This window comes from Aquarana catesbeiana, linkage group LG10 (assembly GCF_042186555.1).
Source record: "Aquarana catesbeiana isolate 2022-GZ linkage group LG10, ASM4218655v1, whole genome shotgun sequence".
NCBI classification, from domain to species: Eukaryota; Metazoa; Chordata; class Amphibia; order Anura; family Ranidae; genus Aquarana; species Aquarana catesbeiana.
Window position 1 is genome coordinate 111714520 of NC_133333.1, and position 15283 is coordinate 111729802.

Sequence of the window (15283 nt, forward strand, 5' to 3'; positions counted from 1 at the left end):
GAGAAGTGAGGGAATTCCTTTCCTGTTTTTTTACTTTATTGTGTGCTTTTATTTAGGCATGTATGACTTTATCCCCTATCTCGTAATCTAGAGTAAGGCTACTGTACAGCCTTTATAAAACCAGCTCCCTGGCTACAAATCCTCCTTAGGTGCATTTATTGGTTATATGGTATACTTCTGAGTAGAGGCTTCGGGTGTGAACTAGCAGCCTGCAAAATAGTATTGCCTGCAGAAGGCTTTCTGTATACAGAAACCATGGCAGAACTTTTAAATGACTCTTGGGATGAATACACAGGGCTTTTTTTCAGGGGGAACTTGGTGGAACTCAGTGGCTCAGACCCTTTGGTGCCTGCTCACCACAATCACTTGTAAACACAGAAGTCTGGTTTCTGTGTTTACAAGTGACAGCTCTGCCCTCTGTGTGTAACCCCCATGAACTCTGCACTCTGTATGTAATGCAATCCTGATATTTAATGCCCCTTTAAGACCCTTCTACTGTTTGTGAAATATGATCACACCCACTATTTGATGTGATTTTAAGGGTATGTGTGGGGGGAAGGGTTTTTGGGGGTCGTGGTTGAGTTCCAGCACCTATTGTTTGAGAAAAAAGCCCTGTAAATACATATCTAAACTTCAAAAAGAATTTGGCCAAAATGAATCCCGCGAATCAGAACTAAGCTTCTTGTTCTCGGCTTTGACCAAATGGCTTGATATAAAGTCACGTTTACATTGGCATGTCAAAACATTCCAAGAATATATCAAAGATGATTTAAACTCTCTAGGGCTTCATGTCCAAATTTTTCCCTCTTTTAATAACATTGAGCCTGCATTTAAAACGGCCTGGGAAAATAATTTAATATCTTGTTCTACAGGTATGATGAGGCTTCTAATTGAAGAGTACCAAAAACATTTAGTCGATATAGATACCAACATAGATAAAATATTCTCTCAAATTAAACCTTTACAAAGCCATTCATCCTTTCAGGAATTGAATAAGAAACTAAGAATTTATATAGAACTCCTTAATAAAAATATCCTTGCTAAAAAAAAAAAAAAAAAACATTTCTGGGAGACAGACAGGCCTTTTCTGAGGGAAGGGCATATAAATGGAATAAAAAAGTTACAATAGAAGCTTTCAACGTAATCCTGTATCAAACCATGATCAAACGGAGATGTCAGACACTGCTTCTGCATCATCCACTATCTCACATTCATTCTCCAAACATTTCAAACATATCAGACGGCCTAAAAGATGCCGAAATGGCGACAACCCTCCTATATCTTCCACTAATAAGCGTGCACCTAAACACAATTCTCACACTTCCAGGGGCAGCAGCTGCAGCACCAATGGATTCTGTTGGAGCTGGGGCCTCAGTAACCACCACAGATAACACCTTTTTGTCACTCCTAAAATTCACACAATATTTTTCCCAAAAAAACAGGAGAACTTTCCTGCTCCCCCAATTCCAACACCACCCTAAAATCACCAATTTTGTCTTCTGAATTAAATATTATTAACCTTTCATCTCATTCCCTCACCCAAGATGAAATTTCGGTCCTCTCGAAAGGACTCTCGTTTTGCCCAACCAACAGACTGGTCAAATTCAAGGCAATCAAAGATCTTCACTTATTCACTAGAAAATTATTACTTAAGAGCATGTTTGAAAAAGACAAACCTGAATATAAGGGTTGCTGTACATCTAGTGAGAGGCAAGTTTTGGATAATTGAAACTCCCTGTTGGAGGAGAGCGAATCGAGAGACCTGATCGATATTATCGATTTAGACCTCCTTCAAAACAAGGAGATGATCCACCCACTAATACCACCAATACTATTCCCAAATCCTTATTAAAAAAATCCTCTATACCCTGCTCCCAGCACCAACCACGGTATAGCCACATTTCTTAAAATGACAGGTCAGGAAATAAAGTCCTTGGATTCCTGGCCTTATAGTTCAGGAAATCTTACCAAAAATAAAAAGATGGCATTGAAAAACTTATCAAACAACTATGATATTACTATAAAACCTTCGGACAAGGGGGGCAATGTTGTCCTTATGGACAACGACCAATATAGTCTGATGTGCTCCAAGATGTTAAGTAATCATGACTGGTATCGCCCAGCGAGTACAGATATTGTTGAGGTATTTAAAAAGAAGTTTTACTCTTTCGTTGATGATGCCTTTCACAACAAGATCATTTTGAAACAGACATGGGACTTTATTCGTACCCCATACCCAAGAGTAGAAATGTTCTACTCCCTACCAAAAATTCATAAGAATGCTACAAACCCTCCAGGGAGACCTATACTCTCTGGCAATGGCTCTATCACTGAGAGTCTCTCTAAACTTATAGATGTGCACATCAGACCATTTGTTTCTGCGTTGCCTTCCCATGACCGTGATACTATACATCTTTTGCAGATTATTGAGGGGATACAAGTTTCTGAAAATTGCATCCTTGCGACGATAGATGTAGAAGCCCTCTACTGTTCAATTCCACATTCTAAAGGGCTCTCTTGTGTTCATGTGTTATCTCAAACGAGCCATTGCGAGGAATTGTTCAATGATTTCATTGTCCTGTCTTTGGAACATATTCTTAATCATAATGTTTTTCTTTTGATGGTCAAATTTTCCTTCAGGTGCAGGGCGTGCCATGGGCACCTGTTGTGTCCCTGGCTACGCCAATCTGTACCTTTGGGAATGGGAAAGGGCCATCTTCAGTGATGAGGGCCTCTCTATGTACCTGTGCCACGTCGTTATGTGGCACAGGTATATAGATGACATCTTTGTCGTCTGGGATGGCCCACAGCAACTCTGACACCTCAAGGGCGGCCTTTTTGGACGTCGAGATATTTAAAGATAACTCTAACATGCTTTCATGCAAGCTATTTAGAAAATCCGCTGCAGGCAATACGATTCTCCACTCTTTCAGTTTTCATCCAAGACCCCTCGTTGAATCCATACCCTATGGCCAATATTTGCGTATTAAACGCAACTGCTCCGAATACTCAGACTTTAAAAGAGAGGCTAATAATCTTAAACGTCGATTGCTTGAAAGGGGCTATAGCCACAAAAGCCTAAAAAAGGCATTTAACTGTGCTGATGCAAATAGCAGACACGATCTTCTTTTCTCAAAGAAGATCAAACCCCAACGAATGCCAAAGAATCATTACCACCTATACTGAGGATCATACTCAATTGATACAGATCTGTCAAAAATATTGGCATCTTCTGGGGGCGTGGCCGGCCGGAGAAGAAGATGGACGCCTAAGCACATAGCTCGCCAGCCAGGGGACACAATCCAGCGCAATCGGCTGCCCTTACAACGCCATCCACACCCATCCTTGCTCCACACATCCAGGGGACGAAGATGCAGCCATCCAGGAAAAGATCTACCGACCACAGGCCTCAGAAATTGACAGAATTTGAATACAAGCCGGCGGGATGGGATATCCAAGATGGCGCCGACCAGGCCGTGCCACGAGAGCCATACACGGACCTCCCGGATGCCATCACGGATGAACGAATAGACCCAGGTACCATTGGTCACCCATCCCAGACACTGGAGGGTGACCCCCTCCCTAGCAGCCCAGTCAAAGCTAAGATGCGGCTAGACACGCCGCCGCACTGGACACAGTGCCAGAAAATTGAGGCCCAGGCTCCTATTCCCTTCTCCCTAGACCAGGCCCTGCACTCCTCTATGGCCTCCTTCCCTACCTCAGGCCAGCCAGTCATGGACACTACCCTGAGGGACATGCTGATCTCCCTCCAGACTTCCCTTATGACTGACCTCTCATCCATGTTCCACAGAATCACCTCAGATATCCACCTACTGGATGATAGGACGACTAACACTGAGAGAGGGATACATGCATGCACTACCACAGTGAATGAAGTCATTGACGCTTATGACACAGTTAAAGAAGAACAGGCATGGATGCGGGCCAAGCTGGCCGATTTAGAAGACAGATCCCGCAGGAACAACATTAAGCTCAGAGGCGTCCCTGAGACCATACTCCCCGCGGACCTGCCACAATATGCAAAAGAATTGATGCACATAGTGATTCCTGAAGCGTCTCCGCGCGATGTAATAATAGACAGGATTCACAGAATCGCCAAGCCATCCCACCTCGCAACCTCAGTCCCCAGAGATGTCCTGATGAGGGTCCATTTCTATCATATCAAAGAGAAACTCCTCATGGGACTCAGAGCTAAATCACCTTTACCTGCTCCCTACACTGGCATCCAACTCTTTCCCGACCTGTCCAAGTATACCCTCCAAATGAACCCGATAACCAAAGGCCTGCAAAACCATAAGCTGCAATACAAATGGCGCTACCCCGCAACCATCCTCATTGCGCACAATGGCCAAATGCACACCATTGGGGATCTAGAAAAGGGCCTGAAACTCCTCCACTCCTGGCGGATAATCCCTGAGTTACCCAAACCAACTCCTCAAGACAGAGGATCCAATACGTCCCGCAGCCTACAAAACCGCAATTTTAACGGAAGGATGCACCTTTCTCTACTACACTTGGCCGCTAACATTTAATATGGCTCCCCTGAGCTCTGGCAACCTGCTACTCCTGCCTTCTCCTCCCGGTGTTACTAACTCTTTGTACCCCCACATAGAGGTCTACACGGTGTTGAACACCCCCTCTAGATTTTCTTTTATTACTAGAACCACCTCCAACAACTGCACCGAATCTTCCACTACTGGATCACGTTGCCAATTTCTACCAGTTGCCCTATATATTTTACGTTAATGTTATTTCTTTGACTTTTTTTCTTTTTTTTTTGTTACCTGATACCTAACACATTGCTCTATTCGCAGTATTCTAGTCCACTCTACTTTCAGACCCTCGGATAGCCACAAATCTACTACTAACTCATAGACCCAGGATTCTCCAGAACCAGCCTCCAATACCGGCCTCCTACCACTTCAATCTACACTCAAGCCTTGAACTTCCGCATCCCTACGGCTGAATCTCGCTCCCAGGTACCCCTGTATCAAAACTTCAGCGTCTAACTGTAAGTGCTGCGCACAACACCCACCAACCCCACAACCGCACGATGCCGTTCACCATACTTTCTTTGAAAGCCAATGGGCTGAACCATCCCGCCAAACGTCACTCACTGTGGAGGACCGCTACGGCTCTCCACAGTGACGTACTATGTATCCAAGAAACTCACCTACTGTCTTCCAATACATCCTTATGCAACAACCACCAATATCCCCATATCTATCATGCCACCCACCCCACTAAAACAAGAGGAGTCATGATAGCGATCCGGAACACTATAGACTTCCAACTCCTAGACGTAGTGTCAGACCCCGAAGGTCGTTTTCTTATCCTTACCTGCACGATCAATAAAGCGACCTATACTTTAATCAATATATACGCCCCAAACTCCCACCAAATTAGATTCTTCCACAGAGTCCTACGCTCTGCCAAACCCACCCAAAAAAGCCACAGAATACTATGTGGCGACTTCAACCTGGTCCCAGATGTATCGATGGATTCCACCTCATCGGCAAAACGCCGTGAATCACCATTGAAAAAATTCATCACCTCCCAGGACCTATATGATGTCTGGAGATGCCACCATGGCTCTGAACGTGACTTCACTTTTTTTTCAACCAGACACCACTCGTACTCGAGAATAGACCTGTTTCTTTCTGACAAATGTATTTTACAAAAAATATCTGAGTCAACAATCCACACCACGACATGGTCGGACCATGCCCCCATCTCAATTACAATACAAGATACCACTTTACAGCAAAACACGTTTCTCTGGCGTGCTAACAACTATATTATCCAAAACGACACATACACCCCAGAAATATCAAAACACATTACTGAATTCTTCTCCTTGAACAAAGGCTCGGTACCCGACCCTGCCGTGGTGTGGAGCACGCACAAAGCGTATAAGCGAGGAATGTTAATTAAACTTAGCTCTTATCATAAGCGAAAGAGAACGCAGCAGATAGACGAATTAACAACCCAGATAGCGACCCTAGAAAACAGACATAAAACCAACCCCCGAGACCCACAGGCAAACCAACTACTATCCCTCAGACAGGAGCTTAGAACCCTATTGCTCCACTCCTACGAGTTCCTTCACAGGAAATTTAAAGCGTCTACATACTCCACCTCTAACAAAGCTGGCAAGAAACTTTCCCAACGACTTAAAGGTAGACATATCAAAACCAAACTAACCCAACTCATCCACCCCCATACGAACACCCCCTTAAGCAACCCCCAAGACATAGCCGATGCCTTCAGTACATACTATAAAGACCTCTACAACCTGAAACAGGACCCCCATACCCCACAACCCACACAAGACAAAATTGACCACTTCCTTCACAATTTAAACTTACCCAAATTGACCGAGAAACAACTGACTACCTTAAATGCTCCATTCACTGACCATGAAATAAAAAAAACTACCGACTCCCTCCCGAGTGGTAAAGCACCGGGCCCCGACGGAATAACAGGGGAATACTATAAACAATTTTACCCACAGCTGATCCCACATCTTACTGACCTCTTCAATCATGCTGCCTCCTCTTCTGCCTTCTCGACAGAATATTTAAAAGCGTTGGTTATTACGATACCGAAACCAGGGAAACAGTCGAATGTCCCCCAAAACTTCCACCCAATCTCCTTACTCAACCTTGACCTCAAATTATATGCCAATACGACAAGACTAATCAAAATTATGCCCACTATTATACACCAAGATCAGACAGGATTCACAAAAGGCAGACAAGCCTCAGATGGCACCAGAAGGATGATTGACCTTATTCACCATGCTGAATACACCGGAACGCCTTCTCTGCTCCTATCTCTGGATGCAGAGAAGGCGTTCGATAGAGTTCACTGGTCCTACCTCGAAACGGTCCTCCGGAAGTTTGGGTTCCAAGGCCAAATTCTTGGAGCCATTATGGCATTATATTCCAACCCCGAAGCTCAGGTTTACACAGAGGGCATGCTATCCCGACCATTCCCAATCACAAACGGCACCCGCCAAGGATGCCCCCTATCCCCCCTCATATTCAACATACTTATGGAACCTTTATCAGAACATATCCGCTCTAACCCCAACATCTCTGGCCTACAGATTGGTCCTTATCACCACAAAATTAGCCTGTTTGCGGATGATGTAATCCTCATCCTCACCAACCCGACTCTTTCCCTGGCAGAAGTACAAAAGATGCTAAATTGTTTTAGCTCGGTTTCATACTACAAAGTCAACACGACTAAATCCTTCCTACTAGACATCAATGTAGACGCTACCATGAAGAACCTCCTCCAATTACAATATCCATTCGCATGGGCAGACTCTGACATATCATATCTAGGCATCCAACTACCGAAGACGACTAGAAAACTCTATTCATGCAACTACCTTGCACTCCTCCAAAACATTCAAGGGACTTCACAAAATATATCGAAACACGAACTATCCTGGACAGGTAGGCTTGCGGCCTTTAAAATGATCTGCCATCCCCAAATACTCTACTACTTTAGAACCCTACCCATCCCCCTGCCCGCCACATTCTTTAGATCCCTCCAGACGTTATTTAATAAATTCCTCTGGAATGGGAAACGATCCAGATGCGCCCATACAAAACTGGTCAAACACAGACTGGTGGGAGGCACTGGCTCTATAGATTTTGAAGACTACCACTTGGCGGCTATCCTAGCCCAATTACCCTGCTGGTTTCAATCATCCCCGACCACGTTGTGGGGTCACATCGAACACTCTTCGCTCACAAGACCCAACCTGAAATCCTGGCTACTAAGCATACCGCTAGGCACCTCAGTCCCAAAGTCCCTCTCTCCTACAGTGAAAGCCTCAGCACATGCTTGGAAAAAAGCGTCAACCCTAATGACATACACTCCAAACACGCCACAATCCCACATTCCTATACAATCCTTGCTCCATCTAATGCCTGAAATCTCACTCTCATTATGGACCCTTAAAGGCATACACTCCATACAAGACCTATTACAAGACAACCACATCAAAACATTCCCCCAGCTACAAGCCGCATATGCCTTACCTGCATCCGAATACTTCACTTATCTCCGTATACATCACTGCCTGAAAACTATATTACTCCCCATCTACAATATCCACCCCAAGACATGGGAGTACCTCACCAACCCTGACACGAAAGTTAAAGGTATCTCTTATTTTTATAATAGCCTCCACCACAAACGTACCTTTACCAAACTACCACCTCACCACACCTGGGAAAAAGATCTTGCCAAAAATGTTACCGACACACAATGGCAACAAGCCCTCAAGTCTATTTACAAATCCACCAAATGCGCGGCCCTATGGGAACCCGCACAGAAGATTGCACTACGATGGTATTTGACCCCAGCCCGAATAACATCCTTTAACCCTCAAATGCCCAATACTTGCTGGAGATGTAAATCTTCCACAAGCGACTTACTACACGTTTTCTGGTCATGCTCCAAATTACAAAAATACTGGGACAGTACCTTCCACTTAATCTCGACCATCACCCAAATCAAGACCCCTCCATCACCGGCACTTGCGATCCTCAACCTCACCATTGAGGACATTCCTCATCCTTTCATATTCGTAACCACCCATATTCTCATGGCAGCCAGACTAAATATAACCAGACATTGGAAGTCCGACACACATCTGACACTTACCCAAGTCACTGACTTGGTTTCACTACATTACAGCTACGAGACTACCACAGCCGCACACTCTGGCCAAGCCACAAAACTACACAAAGCATGGCAACCGTGGATTGACTGGACTAAAAGCTGCGCACCCCATGTAAAAACGAACTGATCTACTGACCAGGGATGGACTGGCCATCGGGACTACCGGGAGATTCCCGGTGGCCGATGGCTCAGTCTGGGCCAGTTTCACTTCCAGCCGCATCTGCGGTGCGCGGCGATCTACCCGTCAACTGCCGACAGCTGGCGCCTGACGGGTAGATCGAGATTAGCCAGCATGCAGAGTAGCGCAGGGAGCTTCTGTAGTAGTAAGTTCTCTCTCTCGTGTCATCATGCTGTTCCCCGGCGGCCCCTCCTCTCTTCTTGTCTATACCAATTGGCTTGTAAGATCATCTGGTATAGACGAGAAGAGAGGAGGGGCCGCCGGGGAACAGCGTGATGACACGAGAGAGACATTACTACTACAGAAGCTCCCTGCGCTACTCTGCATGCTGGCTAGTAAGATCCCACAATGTGCCATGTGCCCCACAATGTACCCTGATGATGTGCCCTGATGTGCTATGTGCCCCATCATGTGCCCCGATGTGCTATGTGCCCCATCACGTGCCCCGATGTGCTATGTGCCCCATCATGTGCCCCGATGTGCTATGTGCCCCATCACGTGCCCCGATGTGCTATGTGCCCCATCACGTGCCCTGATGTGCTATGTGCCCCATCACGTGCCCCGATGTGCTATGTGCCCCATCATGTGCCCCGATGTGCTATGTGCCCCATCATGTGCCCCGATGTGCTATGTGCCCCATCATGTTTCCCCCCGATATGCTATGTGCCCCATCATGTGCCCCGATTTGCTATGTGCCCCATCATGTGCCCTGATGTGCCCGTGCCCTGATGTGCCATGTGCCACGTGCCCTAATGTGCCATGTAGCCTGATGTGCCCTAATGTGCTATGTGCTCTGATGTCCCCCGTGCCCTGATGTGCCATGTGCCACGTGCCCTAATGTGCCATGTAGCCTGATGTGCCCTAACGTGCTATGTGCCCTGATGTGCCCCATAATGTGCCCTGATGTGGCCCATCATGTGCCCTGATGTGCCATAATGCGCCCCGATGTGCCATGTGGCCTGATGTGCCCCATGCCCTGATGTGCCCTGATGTGCGATGTGCCCCATAATGTGCCATGTGCCCCATCATGTGCCATGTGCCCCATCATGTGCCCTGATGTGCCCCGTGCCCTGATGTGCCATGTGCCCTGGTGTGCCCCGTGCCCTAATGTGCCATGTGGCCTGATGTGCCCCGTGCCCTGATGTGCCCGTTCCCTGATGTGCCATGTGCCCTGATGTGCCATAATGTGCCCTGATGTGCGCCGTGCCCTGATGTGCCCCGTGCCCTGATGTGCCATGTGGCCTGATGTGCCCCGTGCCCTGATGTGCCCGTTCCCTGATGTGTCATGTGCCCTGATGTGCCATAATGTGCCCTGATGTGCCCCGTGCCCTGATGTGCCCTGTGCCCTGATGTGCCATGTGGCCTGATGTGCCCCGTGCCCTGATGTGCCCCGTGGCCTGATGTGCCCGTTCCCTGATGTGCCATGATGTGCTATGTGCCCCGATGTGCCCTGATGTGCCACGTGCCCTGATGTGCTATGTGCCCTGATGCGCCCTGATGTGCCCCGTGCCCTGATGTGCTGTGCCCCGATGTCCTATGCCCTGATGTGTCTTGTGCCCTGATGTGCTTTGCCCCGATGTCCTGTGCCCTGATGTGCCCCGGTGTGCTGTGCCTTAATGTCGTGTGCCCTGATGTTCGGTGCCCTGATGTGCTGTGTCCTGATGTGCTATGCCCAGATGTGCTGTGCCCTGTACCCTGATGTGATGTACCCTGATGTACTGTGCCCTCACATGCCCTGATGTGTTGTGCCCTATTAGCTGATGTGCTGGGCTCTGTACCCTGATGTGCTGTGCACTGTACCCTGATATGTTGTGCCCTGTACGCTGATGTACTGGGCACTGTACCCTGATATGTTGTGCCCTGTACGCTGATGTACTGGGCACTGTACCCTGATATGTTGTGCCCTGTACGCTGATGTACTGGGCACTGTACCCTGATATGTTGTGCCCTGTACACTGATGTACTGGGCTCTGTACCCTGATGTGCTGTGCCCTGTACCCTGATGTGGCCTGGTGTGCTGTACCCTGATGTGCTAGGCTCTGTACCCTGATGTGGCCTGATGTGTTGTGCCCTGATGTGCCTTGTGCCCTGTGCCCTGATGTGCTGGACTCTGTACCCTGATGTGGCCTGATGTACCGTGCCCTGATGTGTTGTGCCCTGGGCCGGTCTGGATGAAGTCCAGGGCCACATTTTTGTCCCAGTCCAGCCCTGCTACTGACCCTTCTTCTTGACCGAGCAATACCAATCACTATTTGAGAATTTTATGTTAGTTATATAGCTGGTAATTTTATGCTAGACGCAAATTTCGTATCTCTCAGCAAAGGGTCCCCTTCGCTCCTGTGCCACTAGAGCTCCCATATGGGGTGACACACCAGTGAAGTGGACCGATCACGCTTTTAGCACTGTATGCAAAGATACGTTTAATACTTGTTGTATCAGATCAGATTGTGGATAGAAGGTTATACTTTTAAATTGTTATACAGACGTCATTGCACAACGTACAATGCTTAATTGTACATTGTATTGCATTTGAAATCTAATAAAAATATGGAATTAAAAAAAAATATTGGCATCTTCTAACCTCGAACCCTGTGGTGGGACAGTTTGTACCTCCCACCCCAGCGATCACTTACAGACGTGTCACCTCTCTGTGTGATATTCTGGTTAGCAGCGAATACAGAGGTTCTAAATGTGGAGATCCATGCAAAACCTTGGGTACGTTTCCCTGTGGTTCTTGCATGTACTACCAATACATGGATTCTAGCAAACACATATATCTACCTAATGGAAAGTTGTTTAATCCTAAACGTTTTTCCAATTGTCAGACCAGATATGTGGTTTACCTTCTGCTATGCAGCTGTAAATGTTTCTAATTGGGAAAACCATGCAAAAGTTATGGCAAAGGATTTACTGACATATTCGAGCTATGCAAACCAATGATCCAGACCTTCTCCTTGGGAGGCATGTTCTACAAACCCATGGTGGGATATGCCCAAAGGTGTCTGTTCTGGTACTTGATCGTATACACCCCAGTCTGCGAGGAGGAGACTTGAATAAGCTCCTCCTACAACGCTAGCTCAGGTGGATATCCAATTTGAATGCCACCGTACCACCAGGCCTCAATGAGGCCTTCAATTTAAAACCCTTTTTATCAGGTTTCTCATCCGGGGGCTTTGATAGAGACCTCTAATATAATTGTAATGAATTCCTTAGTGGTATGTGGTATTTATTTTACATTTTTTTTTATCATGTATGTATACAATCTGTTTGAAATAAGTTGCTCTAAATCAGTCTTATATTCATGTCATATTCATGTTACATCTATGTTATATTCATGTTTGAATATTTGTTCTATACATATGTATCTAGTCATACCAAATGTAAAAAACATATAATTTAACCTCTTTTTCTTTTCTTTTTGTTTTTTCAGCTTTAATAGAAATACCCTTTATTTCCTTCTGTGGAATTTGAATGTACAAGAGGAATGGTAGCCTCCTGTTTCAATTATTTACTAATTTTATTTTGTTACCAGAACTATATTATACTACATATATTTTTTCTGTAAATTAGAATCTTGCGATGCTGTGGTGCGACTTTTTGCCATTCCCATCTGTGGCTCATTGAGGCTCCCCGGCACACAGGTGCCCTTGGATGTTTTCACATCCCAGGGCATTCCCTCTGTAAGGGCTGCAATACACTGCGCGACCGCTAAGGATGTGCCCATGAGTTCAGCCCACGCAGCTTCAATTTTCCATCTTATCAGCCCCCATGTTCCATCTGGTGTGGCTGTATTGTGCTGCATGGCTGTTTGGACGCTCTCCCTGCGGCGCATGCGCAGTTTGGCTGTGACCAGCTTGCCAGTACTTGCCTGCCCTTTTGTTGTACCGGCGGCTGATTGCGCGTGACGCCAGGTGCCGCATTGGCGAGAGGGAACGCCCTCATGTCTGCCCAGCATCATCTACACATATGCTTCCAAGCACAACAGATCAGCATATATTGCTGACAGTACTCTGTATCTTTCAGCGCCCCCATGTTTGGTCAGTGTCATCTACACATGTGTTTCCTAAGCACAGCAGATCAGCATATATTGCTGACAGTACTATGCATCTCCCAGCGCTTGCACCTGGTTCCAGCTTATTCTAATAAACAAATTAATGAATCACTATTGACCCATTCTGGCTTAAATACTCCTTGTATGCATCAGTTTTCTGCTGCACAGCCAGGATTCAGTCACACATGTAATCTGTGAAACAAGGTGAGCGTTTTTCTCAGAGTTTAAAAACCTGCATATGAGTCTTATTGTACACATCTGTTGCAAGGAAAGTTTATCTACTATTTTTTTTATTGGAATCCAGCTAGATTTGGGATTTATCGATATATTATCATATTTTTTGTATATATATTTTTTCTAAATTTGACTGCAACTGATGTGCAAAAATGACTCATCATTAAAAATGAATATACATTTATTGATACTATTCTATATTTACTGGTATTACTTTTTTGTTAGATTGACGGTTTCCTGAGTTTATGGCTGTTCCTTGCGAGTTTTGATTTGCTGCTTAATGGTGGAGGCAATGCACACCACGGCATACTTTGAAACACAATCTGGAAACATCCCAGTTTAGGGTTTTTCAATGTTTACCAGTTTCGATGACCAGCTATTTAACTGGCTGAATTCCGTATCTCTGGGACAATACTGCTGTTTAAATATTTTTTGAGACCTGAGGCCCTGTCGCTCTTCAGTGTGGTTTGTGCACTATCCTGCAATGGATATTGTAATTGTGAGTATATCTCTTATACCATGTCCTGATTTGTTCTGCTATGTTTATACAATTGTTGCTATTTTAAGTAAATATACATATATACTCTCCATTGTATGTTTTATCATAATGAATTACAATTTTTTTTCTTTATTAGACATATAATAGTTCGCTTCTATTTAACACCTGAGGAAGGAAATGAATATATTTATCCCTATTTCCATGTATTTCCGAAACATGTTGGGATTTTTTGTGATCATATCGTCTGCATGACCACTTTTTTGGAGTCTATATGTGGTCCAAACAACAAGCAACTGTATATGCATATATATCCTATTCTATGATTTTAGGAATATCTAATTGTATTTTGTAATTGTCATTTTGTAATAAAATTTGTTTGTTTCTTTTTATATACTCTAGTAGTTTTTGCTTCTACCCCTTACTCATACTCTTACCAGTACAATCCCTTTAAGGGCATCCTCTTTTCCAAATTGTTACAGTATGGGATGTGGTAGGAGTTTTTCTGGGAATTAACTCTTAGGTAATTTCTCTTGATTTATTTATTGTTCTGCATACAGAAGAGCCCACCAATACATCTTCATTAATGAAGATTTCTACATCCAAAAAACAAATCTTTTGCTGAACACAATACATTGTGAATTTCAAATTATATTTATTAATGGAAATGGCATCCATGAATTGCATTAGTTTATCCTTTGTTCCTGACCAAAATAGCAGCACATCATCAATATATCGATACCAAGAAATTATATGCATTAGAAGTTCGGAAAAGTCCTCACGCTTGAATAGTTCCCTTTCCCACCCCCCCAGGTACAGGTTTGCATAAGACGGGGCACATTGTGTCCCCATCGCAACACTCTGCACCTGGAGGTAGTAGGAGGGGCTAAACATGAAGACATTCCACTTAAGAATAAACATAAGCAATTCTAAAACAAATTCATTGTAATTCTGAGCTGATTGTCCTCTTTCTCGTAAATTATTTCTATGACTTTTTTACCTTTAATGTGGGGGATGGTATTATATAGACTTTCAATGTAAATTGCCACTAACCATGTATTCTTAGGAAGATGAAGACCCTTAATAGTTTTGAGGAGGTCTATAGTATTTTTTATACATGAAAAAAAGGAGGTCACATGCGGATGTAGGTAGCTGTCCACATGACTTGCGCAGCTGATATTATGTGTCATTGTTTTATGTATTTTGGGTAAGGCATAGAATGTTGGGATCTTAGGTTCTTTAATGTGTAAAAAAATCCAAGTATTCTTGTCAATGGTGCCCCTATGGAATGCCTTCAAAATAATATTTCGCTTTTCGTTACAGAAGTTCTCTATTACAGTTTTGGAAATTATTCGATACCACACTATCCAGAATGTTCCTACACATTTTTTCATATTGCTCAATGTTCGACAAGGGTCCCTGTCCTCATTTAAAAAAACTTCAAACTCCTATATTCAAATGTATATGCTGATCTAAAGGGTGTAGGGTGTTCTGCAAGACTTTATATGCTCCCAAAATTTCTGGAGGTCTGGGAGCCCCACATCTCCTGATATATTGCAAAGCAGCACAACTGATCCAGCTTGTTCTACCAATTATAGAC